Source organism: Xiphias gladius, chromosome 11 (genome assembly GCF_016859285.1).
Source record: "Xiphias gladius isolate SHS-SW01 ecotype Sanya breed wild chromosome 11, ASM1685928v1, whole genome shotgun sequence".
NCBI lineage: Eukaryota > Metazoa > Chordata > Actinopteri > Istiophoriformes > Xiphiidae > Xiphias > Xiphias gladius.
Genome location: NC_053410.1, coordinates 24,223,421 through 24,241,493, shown reverse-complemented (window position 1 = coordinate 24,241,493; position 18,073 = coordinate 24,223,421).

Sequence of the window (18,073 nt, the reverse complement as noted above, 5' to 3'; positions counted from 1 at the left end):
TGCTTGAATCCTTGGAGCTATTACCAGGTACTCTTTAGAACCTTTTTCTGAAGAGTACTAATTGTGCAATCACTGAAATCAAAAAACACAAAAAAGAGGTGGCGTTATTTTTTCTATTTTTTTTTTCACCCATCGAAGACAAATGAGTGTTTGTGTGTTTCTGTATGCCTTACTGTTTGTGTTTAGGTTTGTTTCCAGGATATAATTGGTGGAAAATGAGAAACAAAAAAGCATAAAATCCCATGAGGCCCTGCAGTGTGCTGAGTCTGGGCCGGCCTACAAGAGCTGTGGGATATTATGCAACAGTAACACAGAAAGTTGATAAGCACTCCCATTAAAAAGACTTATATGGACATTTTACTTAAGAGCCGTTGCAAAGTGCATTACCAAGTCAATTTTTTTAAGTACAACAATTAAATGTAAAATATGGTGAAAAGCAGACTGTGACAAGCACTACAAAAGATATGAGATCACACAAAAATACAAGGAAAACAACAGAAGACATTTAGTTTTACACATTATATATGACATACACATATGCATTATTATGTACATTTTATAACATGCCATATGCAGTTAATAGGAAACGTTAGCCCCTTTAAGACATGTACCTCATTACGTAAACGTGATAGCACTTTCATATGTTGTTGGTCTCATTTCTGAATGAGCAGCAGTCACTTTTACATAGAAGTCATGGTGTTTGTCTTAGAAAGTCAGACATAGTTACATTCAGAAACACTTTCTACACAGCACACAGCACAAGCTACCTTGTTAAGAGCACTAGAAACCACAAAAGTGCACCCAACATGAAAGCGTCCTGCACAGTTTTCTTGCAAACAAAGAAAGTTGTGTTTACCTTCAGTATTCTGACCAAAACACATCGAGTGTATCCTTGAGGTCTGCGGAACATTCTGAATGCATTTCCTTCCTCATAAATAAAGCAGGTTCTTAAAATATCGGTTGTGTTGGTTACATCCATGCTTGCATTGGCAAGCAGTCTTCTGTCACTCCTTTGTTGGTGCATTGCTACATTTTTTCGTACATTACTGCCACCAACTGACCATTGGAATACCATGAAACCATTGGCAGAAATGTGTATTCGATTGCCGCATGCTCATGTGTTTTAAATGTATGTCCTAATTGCAAACAAAACGGGGCCTGCTTTTAAAAACTTTACAACATATTGCTACTAGTGCTCAAAAACTTCTGAGGGTACCTTTGATTTTTTTGCTTTGGCACTATCGAACATAAGGCAGCAGAATTCTCTTGCAAGCATTGCTGCTCTTTACGAAACTGTCTTGTCATGTCTGAATAAAGCTGTAATGGACACCTACTGTATGTCTGAATGACCAAAAATCCATCACTTTAACACGATGAAGCCAGTAGTGTTACATATTCCATGTCTTAAAAGGCCTATAGATTCTTTAAAATCTCCATGCATTAGGCATTCATTTGTACTTGAGAGGTAATTTAACTTCATCTTTCAGAAATCATGTTTTTGTTTAAAATAGGGTAAATGATCAAATGGCTTCTCATTTTGCAACTTTCTAATGTTTGCTTTCTTTTTCAATTTCCATTACATTCTCTATGAAGCCTTTAGCCTCAATTCTATTTTCCTCTCCCTTCGCTTTTTTCATTAGATTTTCTTTTTCATTTTGACTTCTGAATATTTTTCAAGAGTGACCCTCATAATTCTATCTTGCACAGCTCAGCATCAGAGCCTATAGCTGACTCAATCTACAGGAAAGCCTTTGGCAAAGTGGTATTTCAGTGCAATACATATTTCTAGGTGAACAAATACATACATATCTCAAGCCTCTCAACCATAATCTAACATAGACTGTTGAAGGTACAAGCACATTGCACTGCACTGACATGAGTGGTGCTCGCTTCCATTCTGTTAGATAATGAGTAAAGTTATTTAGTGTATGGTATTTTATTTAGAAATTTTCAGTGAAGGAATCCATTGCACATATCAGTCATGCATTGTGCCACCTGTACAAACCTCGACTGGATAATACAGCTGTGCTCAGAATGGAATACACAACCTCTCTCTCTGCTTTATGGCAGCTCAGTGAAGCTACCTTCAGTTTGTTTGCTAGAGGTATAGTTCACCAGCAACAGCTATTCATCAGTAAAGAACTGAAATTACGTTTGAATAGGGCGACAATGTGGAGTGCAACTGCAAGGCTCCTGCAAAACGGAGAAAAGAAAAAATGTAAGGAAAATAAATAGAAATGTAAATGTTTGCATCAGGGGTGTTGCATAGGCACACTCACCTCAGTGGAAAACAAACAACACTTGACCTTCAACACGGGGGTGGTAATGCTTAACAAGAGCTCAGTCTGGACTCTGTTTGTCTCTATAAAGAGGCAATGTGTAAGAATTGGCCAACTGTCCAATTCGTACTCCAAAGAGATCGGGGATAGCATATTACTAGAAAACTGCGGTGTCCCCCTGTATCGTAAGAAACAAGAAAATGCACTCCTTGGTCCCTCCTTCCCCCTTCTCTTCCCCTGCGCCGTAGTCGGACTGGCCATTGGGCTTACTTGGACATGGGAGGGCGGGCTGACTGTTAAAAAAAGAATGTTACAAGTTTTTACCGGCCCTCACTGTGTAACTGTCATTCAGGGTGCACATGAGAGCGTGCATGTTACTGAATGGGTTTCACTGGCCACTCTCAACCAAGTTTCAACCCTCATCCTCAAATTGAGCTAATGTTAGCTTGAATAAATGTAATCTCAGCATAGGACAGTTGTTGACATGTTGCCAGACCTCCATGGATTAAGGAACAATGTTTTCTACATAGGTTTAACTTGCAATCTGATTATGCATCTGGTAGGCTGTTTTCTTCGGTTATTGGTAGACTGACAACAGCGATTTCACGCCCAGTCTGCCCAGTCAGAGAGACAGGGAAGATGTAGTTGTGGCAGGAGTAGAGAAAGAGCCATGAGAGGTCAAGGAATGCAAAGGAGAGAAAGAGCAGTTAGAGCAGCGGTATCAGTAGCTGAGCATGAAGAAGGAGTGGAGGAATGTCGCCAAGAGAGGAAGGCTGCATCACAGGTTTATAGTCAACTGGCAATAACTACTTTCTCATCCTCTAATGTTTGACTGAGGGCAAACTGGACAATACAGTGACTAACTATCGCCTCTTGAGGTATATAGTGGTATTACGAGATGGAACGGGTAGCTGTCAGAAATTCCAGATATCTCCAATGAACAATCACAACTAAGATTAGATTAGGTGTGTTTGCTGTATCCACCTTTGATTTTACTTTTACGATAAAACCATTGATACATTGCCTTTGATCTGCTACAGCATAACAAAGTGTAACAGGAGCACAAGTGGAGAGGAGTCAAAAAGTCAGGAAACTGGCTCAGTAATGTCAGTAACACCACAATATCTAGCTAATACTAAGCTAAAGTTTGCTACCATTAGCTTAGTATTAGGCACCTTAGGATACTGGTCATACCAGACCAAGGCTGTAGCAGAAAGTGTACTGAAGTGCGTAAGGGTGCCTTTTATTGTATATGAACACAACATTTCATTTGCAAGATGAAAAATTAGTTATGTCTTCTTTCTAAAGTTACATTGTCCTGTTTTAGAGGCAATAAGAAAACTATTCCTGAATCCATCAAATAACAAAATGCCTTCCCATCCCCCAAATTAGAGAGGCTCTTATTTGACTGTAAAATACTTCCTGGATTAAAGGTGGTGCAAAACCTAACTCGCAACATTAATCGAATAGAGGGCTTTCAAATCTGGCATTTTACCGTGGGAAAAGACAAACTACTTTGTTGTCATGTGAATGAATGGGAGAGGCATTTAGTGACAAAGAGGTGGCCTTTTCCCTTTGCTTTGTGATTCAAAGGCGGGGGGAAGATTGTAGCTTCATCAAACTCTCTGAATGGCTAAATGCAGTAGTTGATTACTCTGAAAGTGCTCATCATTGTAGGAGGCACCAGGCAAGGGAGGAGGCAAAGAAGCAGGAAACAAGGAAAAGATGAGGGATGAGATTGCTTGTGGAATAAATACGGGCAAACGGAGAAAAGTAGGATTAATTTCCAAGCAGATCCACATGATTAAATTAAATTCTAGGCTAGCAAAGGGACAAAAAAGAATAGCATTCTTTCCTTTTCTTGTTTGTCAGCGCTCTCTCTATTTGACAGATGTTTCTGCGGTTGTCAACATCCCCTCTTCTTCTTTGCCTGATGGGGTGAAAGGGATCCGCTGCTCCCTGGGACAGAGGAGACCTCATTTTTATATGTGAATGGCTGTGAACACTGCTGAATGACACACTACAAAGGTTGGATGTGCCGCTGCCCTTTCTCTCTTAAATGGTACGTTGGCATTTAGCTTCACACATGTCAGCGGAACACACACCTCTCAAGTATTTGCACCCAAAATGTGTGGAAGTGTGTGCGCCCACATCAACACAGAGGATTTTTATCAGTTCCCAGAAACAGGAAATAAAGAAGAAAAGTGTGTGTGTGTGTGTGTGTGTGTGTGTGTGTGAGAGAGAGAGAGAGACAGAGAGAGAGAGAGAGAGAGAGAGAGAGAGAGAGAGGATGATAAGACACAGAGGAGCAAGAGAGCAGATTCGAATGCACATTACATTTCACAAAAAGACAATTTACATTTTGAGTCCATATTATGTTAATTTTGAGTGGCCTCTTCAGATAATTCTATTACACAGATAGCTCTCCCATGTCGTCCAGGGCAGAAACATCATTTCACCCTGGAACACACACCTGCTGACAAGCAATGCAACATGACGGAAAACAAAGGCTAAAGGCAGGTTGGTGTGAATCTGTGTTGGGTCCGTGTGTGTGAAAAAGGATGTGTGTTCACGGAGGCCTGCGAAGAGAAAGTATCTATCTAAATAACTTGTGATCCAGTGAAATGGTTTGTCAGTTTTTCTTTCAATACAGGATGTGCTGCCAGTGAATGCAGTACACGGTATTATAGCTTCTAGGAAACCATATCACTACCTCAATCCTAAAAGCAACCAAACCACTGTAATTCCCTGTCATTCTCATACAATCCTGTGCAGGCTCAGCACTGCTGGCTGGGAGGATGAAGCCTTGGATGGCAGATTTGAACAGACTCTTATGTGAAAAATTGGCTTGTCAACATGACTCATGAGCAAAGACGAATCCAACTTACACTCAGTTGTCAGTTTATTAGGTACATCTAGCTAAATCAGATATATATTCATATATATGTAGTAAATGTTATTTAAATTAATTACTATATGCTTATTTTTTGTTTTTTTTGTTGTAGAAACTCTGACTCCATTGTGTCCTCCCCCAATTATGAAATCAAAGCTATCTCCACCTCTTTTGTGCAAATCATTATTGCTTTGATATTTGTTTGTGTTAGTAAAATGTACAGTAAGTGTCTGTAAGGTGGTATTCTTTTCTTTGTGTGTTCAGCCATCACAACTTGTGCTAACTACCCGGTTCTTTAGATTTCCAAAGGCATAATAGAAGTTTAAAGCATCGTTGCATGAACCCTATAGCAGGTTTTACTGTAGACATGGTGTTTCTTCCTCAGGCTATACATCCTGTGTATTGAACATGAAAAGCTGCACTGTCCCACTGTTGTTTCATTAAACAGCATAAATGCGGTGTAGGGCAACATTTCCATTCACATCTGCTTTGTTATAGCTTATCTATTATCTATCTTTTCTTTCCATCATTGTCATCTATCCTTGCTCTTAATATAACCCTAGAATACATTTTCCGTGGAATATGCTTTTAATTGCCAGGCACGCTGACAATTTTGTTGTATCTTGATGAAAACAAAGTCCAAGCCCTTTGTGTTTCTCTGTGGCCTGTCAGAGGCCGCTTCCTCCAGCCCCTCCACCTCTCTGAGCAAGTAGGGATCATTAATGAAGTGGACTTCTCATGGATATTGACTAGCCTGTCAGCTAGCCTGCCACACTCACTAATAGAAGCTATTGGTCTTGGCTTAAGACCTGACAGAGGAGAGGCTGAAAAGGAAGAAAATGAGTGAGCATGTTCCTTCACCTCAAGGTGGGTTTTGGGTTTAGCCCTCAGCCATCAAAGATTGAGTCTGGGCTCAAGAAGCTTGGGTACATCCAAGGTTTGTCCCTAAAAGTCCAACTTCATTCTCTAGAAAAGAATGCTTGGTGAGAGGTGAAAATGCTGTTTTATAATGCCACTAGGGCTTGTAGAATGTAAGCAAAGCCACAGTGTGTGTTGAAGCACAGCAAGTCAAGGAGCGCTCATTAAAATAGATGTGATGGTAAATTGGCACTCTTTAGAGCCTGAGGGTTCTCTAGGACTTTTTGTGAATTTAAGTAATAATATGTGACATATTCATATGAATAAATGGTCATGTATTGCTGGTCGATATACAGTAAAAGTGGTTCACTGTAATCAATGTCACTCAGTCTAGTTCAGGGACTGGAACATTTGCAATTCTAAACTCCATATGTCATTACCACGAGATGTGATGTACTGATGGGAAGAGATTTTTGGTTTTGTTTGGAAAAAACAAGAAAATAACTCCAGTAGGCTTGGACATGGCCAGTCATATCCACTATATCCAAAAGCATTCATTTCCACTGTGCAAATACAGTATGTATGCTTGTGTATAGGTCCTGCCATTTTACATCACAGCAAATGCAAATCCTCTCCTCTATATGCAGTGGTTATGTGTTTTAGTGCTAATGAACTAAGCCTTTGGCTCGATTTTTTTTCAACCTGATTTGCATAGAAGCATGCAAGGCAAACAAGGCACTGCAGCAACTGAGCAAATTGCATGCCAGCACATGATTGGAGACATTGGCTGACAAAACAGGACTAAGAGTCTACAGCCACATTAGCAGCTCTTGAAGGCTGTACTTTGGCACAGCTTTGAGCTATATGCTAGTGCCAGCATGCTTCTGTGTTCAGAATGAAAATGCTAACTTGCTGAAGCTAAACAGGTAGAATGTTTTACCATGTTAATTGCCTTAGTGTAGCATGTAAGCATGCTAATCTTGATTAGCACTAAAAACAGAGTGCAACTGAGACTGATTGGATTGTCCTTAGTTTTGTTGGTATTTGGTCATAAACCAAAGTGTTGAACGTATTAAAATTTTTCTACAGATATGTCGCTAGCCTGAATTAAAAAAAAAAAAAGCTCAGAATTTGAAAGAATTTGTGTAAGTTTAACAATTGGTCAGTGCACACACTGCAAAATGAAGCAAGCTATTTAGAAGAATCTTTTTAAGTAAGACTTTTTCACAAATACTGCTTCTATTTACAGTAAACTTTTTAAAATTTGGTTTCTGAACAAGTGTGTCAGATTGTATTGAGAAACATTAGACCAGTAAGAAAAAACTAAGTGAAATACATTCCAATTAGTTTTCTTGTTCATGCCCTGCCCACTAAAAAAATTTGCTGAAAAGAGAAACAGACAGGGAAAGTCAAAATGAAGTCTGTCATTTGACTTGCACCCTTCCTGTTGGCGATGTGTCTAGAGGGAATACTTGCCCAGAGCTAAAATGAATCCAGCCCTGACTATTGGTTTTCTCCTAAACAATGAAACTCGATGGATCCAAAGCGAAAATAATTATTTCCCATAATATAAGTTATACAGAGCTGCAAAACATTAAGTGCTAGTTTAACCTCCACTGCATTTACTTATAGAGTACCTTTACAGAATTTGTGTGCCTACCTTAGTAATCATATAATAACAATGAACTCATGATATATTGTATAATACCACAAATGTAATAGATTGTAATGGCCAAAATCCAAACTATAAAGGAAATGTCATTTACAAATATTCCTCTATATATTTTTTGCAGTTGCTGTGTGCAGCATATTGGTGTTTTTACTATGCATCGATAGCAAACCATGATGACTGTGTGCCCATGTGGATTTACCGTGACTCAAACTTGATGTAGCAGTCTAACATGTTAGTTATAAAAAGAATTATTCCTGTATTAGATGAACAACCCATAGATCACTGGTAAGCTCAGCCTTAAATGACAGGGAAGACTAAGTGTTAAGAAGCAGTGTGATTTGTAAGGAAAAAACCCTATTTTACTCTCTTTGCCCCAAGCTTTAAATAACACTAATGACAGTGTTTTGAAATGTTCTACTCATTGGAGCTATCATCATCTTAAGGGAGAAGCTTTTTGGTTTCTGACACTAGGAATACCTAGCGTGTGCCAGATACAGTAGATCTTAAATGTCCCAGCAGTATGACCAAATTGTCTCCATCTCTATTTTTTCTTACATAATTTATGATGACTGTTAAGAAAATTTGTAGGTATGATTTTTTAGATAAATGAGTCTGTTTTATTATTTCTTTTTCCTCGTTTCAGAATATCGACCAGCACTTTGGAGTTGAATTAGATACTTAAGCCAACATACCTTAAGCAATGCGTTGAGATGAAGGAAGTTCACGATCTGTTCCTCTTTGTGACTTTTTGCCCGGACTCTGTTGTTATTTCCTGTTTTATTTTGAAATTGCTCATCTTGTGTGTCTCTTGGTTGTTTTCTTCCTGCCCTTGTGTGTTTTCCACCTCTGTGATTGCCCGCCCTGCCCCAGTTAGTTTTACCTGTGCCAGTTTACCTTTGCTTTCCTTGTGTATTTAATCTCAGCGTTCCCCTCACTCTTTGTCAGTTCCTCTGTTTTGTTTGTGTGTTTGTTCCCCAGTGTTTTCCATTGTGCCTGCAACCTGCGTGGAGTTCTGCTGTCCGTTCCTTCTTTTCTGTCAGCCTGTCGACTCATCAGCTTGTAAGCCTATTAACTGTCTTTACTAAAGTATCTCCACTGCATCAACCTGTCTTCGTGTGTGTCTGCATTTGGGTCCTCCCCGCCTGTGCTGTGACAGGAAGATCTTTAAATGATTAAAGTGTTTAATATGTATAGTGTTTTCAAGGTTGTATGAACAATTCATCCATATCTTTTATAGTGAGGTCTTGTGGATAAATTATTTTTTACTTGCTGTACTTGAGGTTCGTTCTGGCAGATTTGTGTTTTTATTTTTTTATTTTTTTCGACTGTGATGTACATTCTTACGTTTGTTATTATTAAAGCTGCATTTATCAATGCGTTCATATTAACAATGGATCAAATGACAATACATAATATGAAAGGCATTGCTTGTCTCGACAAACCTGCATAGACTTATGACCCAGCCCTGCAGTTTCCTCTTAGCGCCACTGAGCGTTATAGCCTCTTTCAGCCAATTTTTTTTTTTGGTTTGAGGGCCCACAGCTTCACTGTTTTAATTCAGTCTCACTACTCTCATGTGCATCATTTCCAGCTGCAGCATGTAGGTGTTATGGCCAAAAAGCTCTGATAAACCCACTGTACACTGCCCAGCACCAAAATTCATGCAATAAAGTTAGCAACTAGCTGGTGAACATAGCCTAATGGAACATTTAGGAGCCAAATATTTTCCCCTATAAATTGATGGAGACCAAAAAACAGAGCTAAAAGAGGAGTGAAAATTGGCCTTACAATTATGTCACCAGAAATATGAGCCCAAGTGAATGCTAATGTTGTTCTGTGTCTTCTAGATGTGTCAATGTGTAGATGTACTATACATTCATCATAACATCTTAAGTGGTTGGTAGTGCTATTAATTAATATAAATTAATTAAGAAAATGCTGGTTTAAAGGATGCAAAGTAGTTTTTCAACCAATGGATTGTTTTTGTAGCCCTTACTCTTCTAAAGCAGAGATTGTACCTACTGTACAGATGTTAGCTGTTGCTAAATAGCACTGCCAGTTTTATTTTACACCAAACACCCTGTTTCTCTTCTTATCTGTGTACTTTAATGAATAAGATTTCATAAGCCTTGGCACAATTTTTGCTCAAGATGTCATATGCTCAAGTTGAAAACATTTTCAACACCCCTTTCTGTAGCGTTGTCAGTTTGTGCAGAATAAAAGGAATGGATATTTAATTTAAGGGCATTTTAATTTGCATTTGACCCTGAATGGACTGAAATACAGCAGTAAGCCATCAGTAGTCATAAAAAAAGAAAGAGAGTCTGATATAATACGAGAAGACAAGAACTCATGGTTGAAACCGGACAAAATAAATAAACAAACTTCTAGGAAGAGCAAGTCCTGGCTGGAATTAAGGATGGTGCTGTAAAGGTTAGTTTGCTGGCCTTTCTACAGTAGATCACTGGGTGTCTGCTGACGGGTGGGTCCCTGAGTGGTGTGTGTGTGTGTGTGTGTGTGTGTGTGTGTGTGTGTGTGTGTGTGTGTGTGTGTGTGTGTGTGTGGGGGGGGGCTGATGAACTTCACTTTCTATTAGGAGCCGACAGGGGCTTGCCAGCTCAGTCGCCAATCAATAGGCTGAAGGACAAGGGTGTCAGAAAAAATGAAAGACCCTTCACTTTCTGGCTGGCTAAGCGAGAAGAGAGGGGGAAAGAAGGGGAAAGACAAAGATGGAAGGAAATTAGACTGTAAGAGAGTGAGAAAAATGCAGCACTAAAGAAAGAATAATAAGGAATAAAGTAAGTAGTAAGTAAAGTAAGAGTGTTGAGTGTATGTGAATGTAGGGGTGTGCATGTAAGTGTCAGCACCAGAGCACATGCATGAATCGCTTGTTCAATATGAACCATCAGTGTCAACAGGGTGAGGAGGTTATCAGATGAGGCAAACTGTCTTCCTCCTTGAACTTCAACAACTTGTTTGATCTCTTAGAGATACAGGATCCCAGGGGGTCCACAGCTCACATTGTGCAGACCCAGTGGAGAGCACCGGCAGGTCCAAATCATAACCTTTCCTATCAAGAATCAGATTATCCTGGACAATGAAAAGCATTCAAGACTCCTGATGACTCCAGAGCACTTGGAGCATGACAAGGTATTTTCCAGTTTGTTTGAGTGGGGCAGATGACAAATTATACAATAGGGCCTGTTCAAAGTCACGATGAACGTGAACAGAGGCTGTCTAAACCCTTTGAAAAGCTTCCTGTCATAGCAGATCCAAGCTGATACTCCTCTGTGTACATGTTATCCAAAATCCTACAGGATACAGTATAACATTGGACGAAATCATCAAAAGAAAGTTGTGATGCAGGTTATATTTTTGCTGAGCTATTCTGCTATCAGAGGCAAACTGTCTCTGACAGCAGAATAGAATGCTCTACTAATATTGATATAGGCTTAACTAAATATGCAGGTGTATTAGGTAAGGAAAAAAATACAAAAATATAAGTAAAATCATTTTTATTTATATGGTGTCAAATTATAACAGAACTCATCTCAGGGTACTTTTCATACAGAGCAGGCCTAGACCATACTCTTTATGGTTATATTTAGAGACCCCCAACATTCCCCAATGAGCAAAGAGTGTGGAACAGAACCCGACTCATGTTGGGTGGACGTCTGCCTGGACCGATTGGGTTGAGAGAGAAGGACAGAGGGGGAGAGGGGAGAGAAAGAGATATTAACGCTGCATTACTAGATTTTTTTAGGCTACACTGACATATTATCCCCTATTAACCTATTGCACCAATTATGAAATTGTTACTGTTGTTAACCTGGATATTCAGTGTTTTTTTTGTTTGTTTGTTTGTTTTATGTCTGTTTTGGACTCCAACGACTCCTGAAAAAAATACCTGCTCTTTAGCTGCTAAATGGTCCACGATGTTCATCAGCTAACCGCTCGCACTTTCTGTCTTTTGTTTGACGCTGGGCAGGACTTTTTAGCTGAAAACAGCTGTTGATGAGAGTGGTGAGAGAAAACCGACAGTAAATTTGAGGGCAGTGAAATCGAAACAGTTAGCTGAAAGACAGTAAAACATTCCATCAAGCTGGGGGGAACTGCAGAGTTACTATATATTACCCCTCTTACATTACCCGTAGCTGTTCAATCAGTTGTAAATGTACAAATATCGACTAGTGTAGCTTCAAAGAGTATTCCTTGCAAAATAAGACAAAAAATGATCAGGATACCCCTACTTTTGACTGACTCTTCATATTTCCTGCCTCCTCGGGCACATAGGCTTTTGCGTGGTTGGCCTGTTTGGTAATCCATTCTTGTTTGTTCAGTTCACGTTAGTTAAGACAAAACAACAATCAGTTTTCCTCATTCCATAAAGGTGCATGTAGTTTTTTTTTTAAATCAGTAAGTGTAAAAATCAACAGCCATGGAGACACATGGTTTTCACTGGACAGCGATAATTTGTAATTTTACTTACAATAAACTATGACTCTGTTTTTTGATGAGAAGCTAAATAAAACGAAAGTTAAATCCAATGGAAATGCAATATGTTCCAATTCACGTAAAGAAGTGGAATGAACTTTTCAAACGTGAAATGTGCTTTATACTTCAGTCTTGTAAGGCGAATCCTGATATCAATATTTTGCCTGCAATATCCTGGATGTGACCACGCATCAAGGATATGAATGTAACACAACAGCCTTTCCACTGGTCCTGTCCTCCTGACTAAAAGCCTTTTTGACATGAATTAGCATGCCGTCCTTAAAAGGTAGACAGGTCCAATTTTCCTCTGAAAGGTCTGTCTGTAATAGGTACTCCTTCACAAATTCCAGCTTGCTCTAACCTTGAATAAAGAAATGTACTTTTTTCCTTTCTCTATACCTCCCTCTCTTTCCCTACTCTTTTTCTCCTCCCTGTGTTAAAAAAAAAACATAAAAGAGGAAAAAACAACTTGTCATGTCAAAGCTTATATTAAAAAAATACAACAACAAAGATTTCATTTCCATAATGCATTCTAATGGATGGGTGATGTGTTTCAGTAGGTGAGACCAGAGGGCAAAAGCCTCCCAGACAAACACAACAATAAACCTGACAAGCACCATTATGCCATAGATATTACCGGCTGTTAGGGAATTGAAATGATGATAATTAGCTAATTCAGCTATAATCTCATTTGTTTGGCCTCACCTTTTACTAATACGACTTTGACCCTTATGCCTGAATGTTCCAAACAGCATAAATGAGAGTGCCAGTTTGCTAATTTAGCAGATATATATATTGCTTGTTGTATGGCTGTTTGGCAGGTTTGTGTGTTACAGTATGTTTCTTTAAAGCAGTTTTTTTGTTGATTGGGGAGAGATTTTGAGGTGTTTTATGGTGAGTTTAAGAAATGTTTTTTTCTTCCTATTTCTCTTTGATTTTTATCCAACTGCTACATTAAAAACATCCACGTTGGCATGTTTCTAGTCCTGAAAGGCCATTTATGTTGACACACTAAGGATGTAAAAAAACACGATTATATTATTCACATATTAACAGATAATGTGCATCAAACAGGTACAAACAGCATCCAAATTTTCTGCAGTAAGTCAACACTCACACATATAAGAATAAACATACTGCTACAATGAGCTGTGCTCCCTCTGTACATCTCCAAATAATCTTCAGAGTTTTTGTTCAGGGAGGATTTTCTAGCAACTTCCTCTGTGGTTGAATTTAAATATAGATATATGGTGGCATATTGGATACAAGTAGCGATAGTAGCTTGCTGTTACACCCTTATTGCACACATATACATGATACAAATTAACACAAGCCGCATTTCTATCTTTAACAGGTACATATACAAAAAGACCCACAATCATACACTTGCAAGAAAAAAGAACATAAAAAATTGTGCATGCATGAATTCACACATTCTTACCTATCTAATATATCAGCTTTATCCAGACAAATATACGTACTTACACACACATACTAGCATACATACAAAAATACACTCTCATAGGCATACACACATGCATGTATAGCTTTGTTTCCTCAACTCTGTGATCCATTGTGCATACAACATCAAATGCAGTTTTAGCTCTATCATCAAAGCATATACATGCATATACTGTACACAAACACACTTGTATGCATTCAAAAAGCAGCACAAACAAGGACCTTGTTTGCAGTTACTTCCACACTGTAATCTGCTGTTGACCAGACACATTCCTCCAGCCTGGGCCGCAGCACATGGTGCCCTGTCTTCTCTCCAATAAACGCTCCATAGGCACTGGGCTGCGGGCCATGGTCCAGGCATGGGGTTGGTAGGGGGTGAGCCATGGTTGTGTGTGTGTGTGTGTGTGTGTGTGTGTGTGTGTGTGTGTGTGTGTGTGTGTGGTTAGGTCCAGGGTTTCTTTCATCCTGTGCCAGCCTAGGCCGGGTGTGAGCAGCTAGGGGTAGAACTCCAGGATTTATTGGTTCCTCTGGTTCCTCTGGTTCATATACTGTGAACCCAGGATGCTGGGATGGAAGCAGCAGTTTACGATCCACTTCCCCAATGTACCACCACTGGATGTGGATCCCAAAAATTCCCTCCTTTTCTCTATGATCCTTTTGAGGAGTACTAGTAGTGTAAAGATGGTTTGGAAATTGCTGAACCAACGTGGTTCCCTGGATACAGCTGTGTGGGGACTGCCAAATGAAGACTTCTTATGTAGCTGAATTTTGTGCTTGCTGATTGCCCTGTAGATCCAAGGATAAAGTTCAAAATCTTACTGTGGCATAGACTGGAGTGTTTTCATTACCAGCTAGAGTCAGCTACTGATGAACGTAATCAGGTTTCCCACTGTATGCCGACTTTTTAGTCTTCCTGCTGCTGACGGTGCAAGCTGCCAGTGCCAGTTTGCTACTTTGTGCCGACTTTTCAGCCGGGGTTGCTTCTAACCAATGGGCTTAACCATTGTGCTAGAGAGTGTTCAGGCGCCTCTGTGGCAGATGACTTTGTCACAAAGCTACTGGTTGCACCAGCACAGGGTCATGCAGGTCATGTAAGTCATGTAAGTCACAATCCATCCATTTATTCTTACATCAATCAGGCTTTCACAATTGTGATTCTTAATGCATTATGCTTACTAACTGCACATACAGTAGATTGCATTCAACCAGATTTTAACGTAGTTGCTTAAAAATTTAAGACCTTTCTTTGTTTTATTTACTTCATTATTTCTAATCTCTGAATTAGACTCTCTTGACTTCTCTACATCTCAGCACCCAAAATCATCTAACTCTTTGCTTTGGTCTGAGAACTGAGCTCTTGTGTCTTTCCACCCCTACTTTTACTTTTGTTTCATTTCCATCAAAACCCTCACTGGTAGCCTCCTGTCCACGATCTCCTCTACAACATCTTTAAACGCAGTTTGCTGTTCCAAACCCTGCCCTTAAACAGCGTCTGGCCCGACAAAATGGTCCCATAATGCACCTTTCAATGACATTCATTTGCTAAACCCCACCCCCCCCTCCATTTACACGTGCTCTACCCCCTCTCATGACCCCTCAACTTCCATCTCCTTTGTGCTGTGATATGAATGCACTTTGATGCCCAATAAGTGGCTGTGTTCTTTTTGACATGAACAGCCTGTGCCTGCCCTGTTCAGCCAGTAATTAGCCTGCACTCCTTACTTAGCAGCCATGTACAAATTAGGCAGCTCCGCCTCTATCTCTCCGTCTCTCCTTCCCTGACTTTCATTCATTTATGGGTACTGTCTGTTCCCAAGTCATTCTCCATCTTTCTCCCTCCCTCATTTGTTTTTTACTTATTTTATAAGCACTGTCTTTCTCATTTTATTTCTCTTTGTTCATGTGTTTAATTCGATTCTTCTAATGTCAAAATGTCCTCATGGAATGCTGCTGGCCCACAGACTTATGGCGTAGTCACTACATGTCTTGGAAAGGAATGTCATACATTTATTTTCACAATAGGTATTTCTACTCAGATATGGCATTCTTCATCAAGAGTAACTTGTGTCTTTGCCATCACAAGGCAAAGGTAGGGGTTTTAGAAATGTCTTAGTAACATTTGACTGCATTCGGTTACAAATGCTGGTGGAAGTCAGATATGGATAGCTAGAAGTAGTAGCCAGTAGTCAGTGACTATATAAACTTAAACTTTGAAAATTTAGGCTTTGTTTGATTCATTTATTTTCATTATTTTTCATTATGTCAAATCCTGTGATCCTTACCATACACATGCTCTTTTTTTATGTATGGTTGATAGAAAATGTCTTACAAATGCAGTATTTGATTTGATTGTTAATTAAACCCTATAACAAAAACACACTTCAAAAACTCTTTCTAAGTAAGTGAGATAATCTTACATTCATATTTAAAATCGAGTCTGACTTGTTTTGAGTATGGCTTGGATTATCTATCTGACTATGCAAGGCTGTTTGACACAATTCAAGTAAATGTCACTTGCCTTGTAGTAATTGGCAATTCTTACGTTCAGCTAGATACAAGAGACATATTGTATCTGTTATAGGACCTCCAGTATGCTTAGACACTTATTTTAAGCTCTGGTGGTTCAAGACAAAAATATCTTATTTGAAGTGTCTCAAGTGTCTTGCATGGTGGTACATTGTCAACTTTAACTTTCGACAAAATATCTAATTTCAAGGTTTAGACTTGTCCTTGTGTAAGTAAATTTTTTTTCTCAACCTGTGGCATTCCATTGAAAACAATACTTCTTCAGGGGGTTTACATCCTATTCAGTACGATAAAAACCTATAGCCTCACAATGGTCATTTGACCTAAATCCCTTCTCTGATGATGAACAAATACAAACCAGAATAGCACATCTACAGCAATGATTACAGGTGTCCTGGACACAGACAAAATGATGTAAACACACAAAATCCATCATTATTGGTCAAAAGTGTCATCAAAGGTTTATTCATAGTTAATAAATAAGACTACGAGTCCACTGCCATGCTATTGGATCTGTGAGGGTCTGGTTACAGCAGTGCTTTGAACTAAATGCTAATGTCAGCATGATATCATACTTAAGATGCTAACATTTGTTAGTTGCTATGAAACGCAAAGTACAATAAATGCTGATGGGAATGTCATAATTTTGCAGTTATTTGGTCATAAACATAAGTACTGGACAAATTGTGCTAGATGGAAAGTCAGGGGATCACCAAAGTTATTGAGACAGGGGCATTGTAAATATCTGTACCAAATTTTGCCCCAATCCATCTAATAGATTTTGAGATATTTTACTAAGATAAGTGAAAATTTTGGCCCGCTGGTGGCACTAGGGGAAAAGTAAAGGGATCCCTAAAGTCATTTGGATTCATCCTCTTGGGGCCACGGATGGCTGTACCAACTTTTGTGCCAATCCATACAGTAGATTGAGATATTTCACTGGATAAGTGAAAATTTTGACCTTCTGGTAGAGCTAGAGGAAAAGTCAGACGCAGCACCAGAGACATTAACATTCATCCTCTGGGAATCCTGAATAGCTGTACCAAAGCTCATGGCAGTCCATCCTAATAGTTGGTTAACATTTCATTCAAAACCAAAAAGGTCAACCATGTGGTGGTGCTAGAGAAAAAGCCAGGGGATCATCAAAGTCATTGAGAAACATCATCTTGGGAACACGAACATCTGTACAAAATTCCATGGCAATCCAATAGTTGAGGAGACATTTCAGTCTGGCCCAAATTGTTCGACTGACGGATGGCTCTCCGATGGCTAGAGCCGCAGTATCAGTAGTCAGTTGGCATTGTGGCTAAATCGTTAGCAAAAATGTCTCTTAATGTGAAGACTTCAAGATCAAGACCTCTTTGGACAAGGGTCTAAACAGGTATTACTTGTGTAAAGTTTTGTTATCTGGATACAGGAATAGCATTAATCTAATTTTAAGATGTTTGATCTTGTTTTACAACTTCCATTAGCTGAACATCCTGACTTATTTGAGGTGCTGTTATGTGAAAATCACTTACTGCACTAGAAGCCGAATTGCTTGTTTCAAGCAAAAGAAAGCTGTATATATGTAAAATGTTTTCACTTGAGGCATTTTTTGCAGTGCAATCAAAAACATGTCTTAAAAACATGCATTTTCCTTATTTTCATGTATACTGGAAGCACACCTCCTTCTCAGAGCTACAACTCACTTAAATCTGAACTCACACACTGTCAACACATTGCTACACGGAGTCAGCAGAACTCACTCTGTTGAGTGATACCAGTATTTGTGATCTAGTATGTGAAAAAAGATGCTCCTTAAGACTAAAGATTTTGCTTCACAAAGATTCAGATCATAGCCATCCCAAATGGACATAAGAAGAAGAGAAAAAACAATAGGAGTAAAAA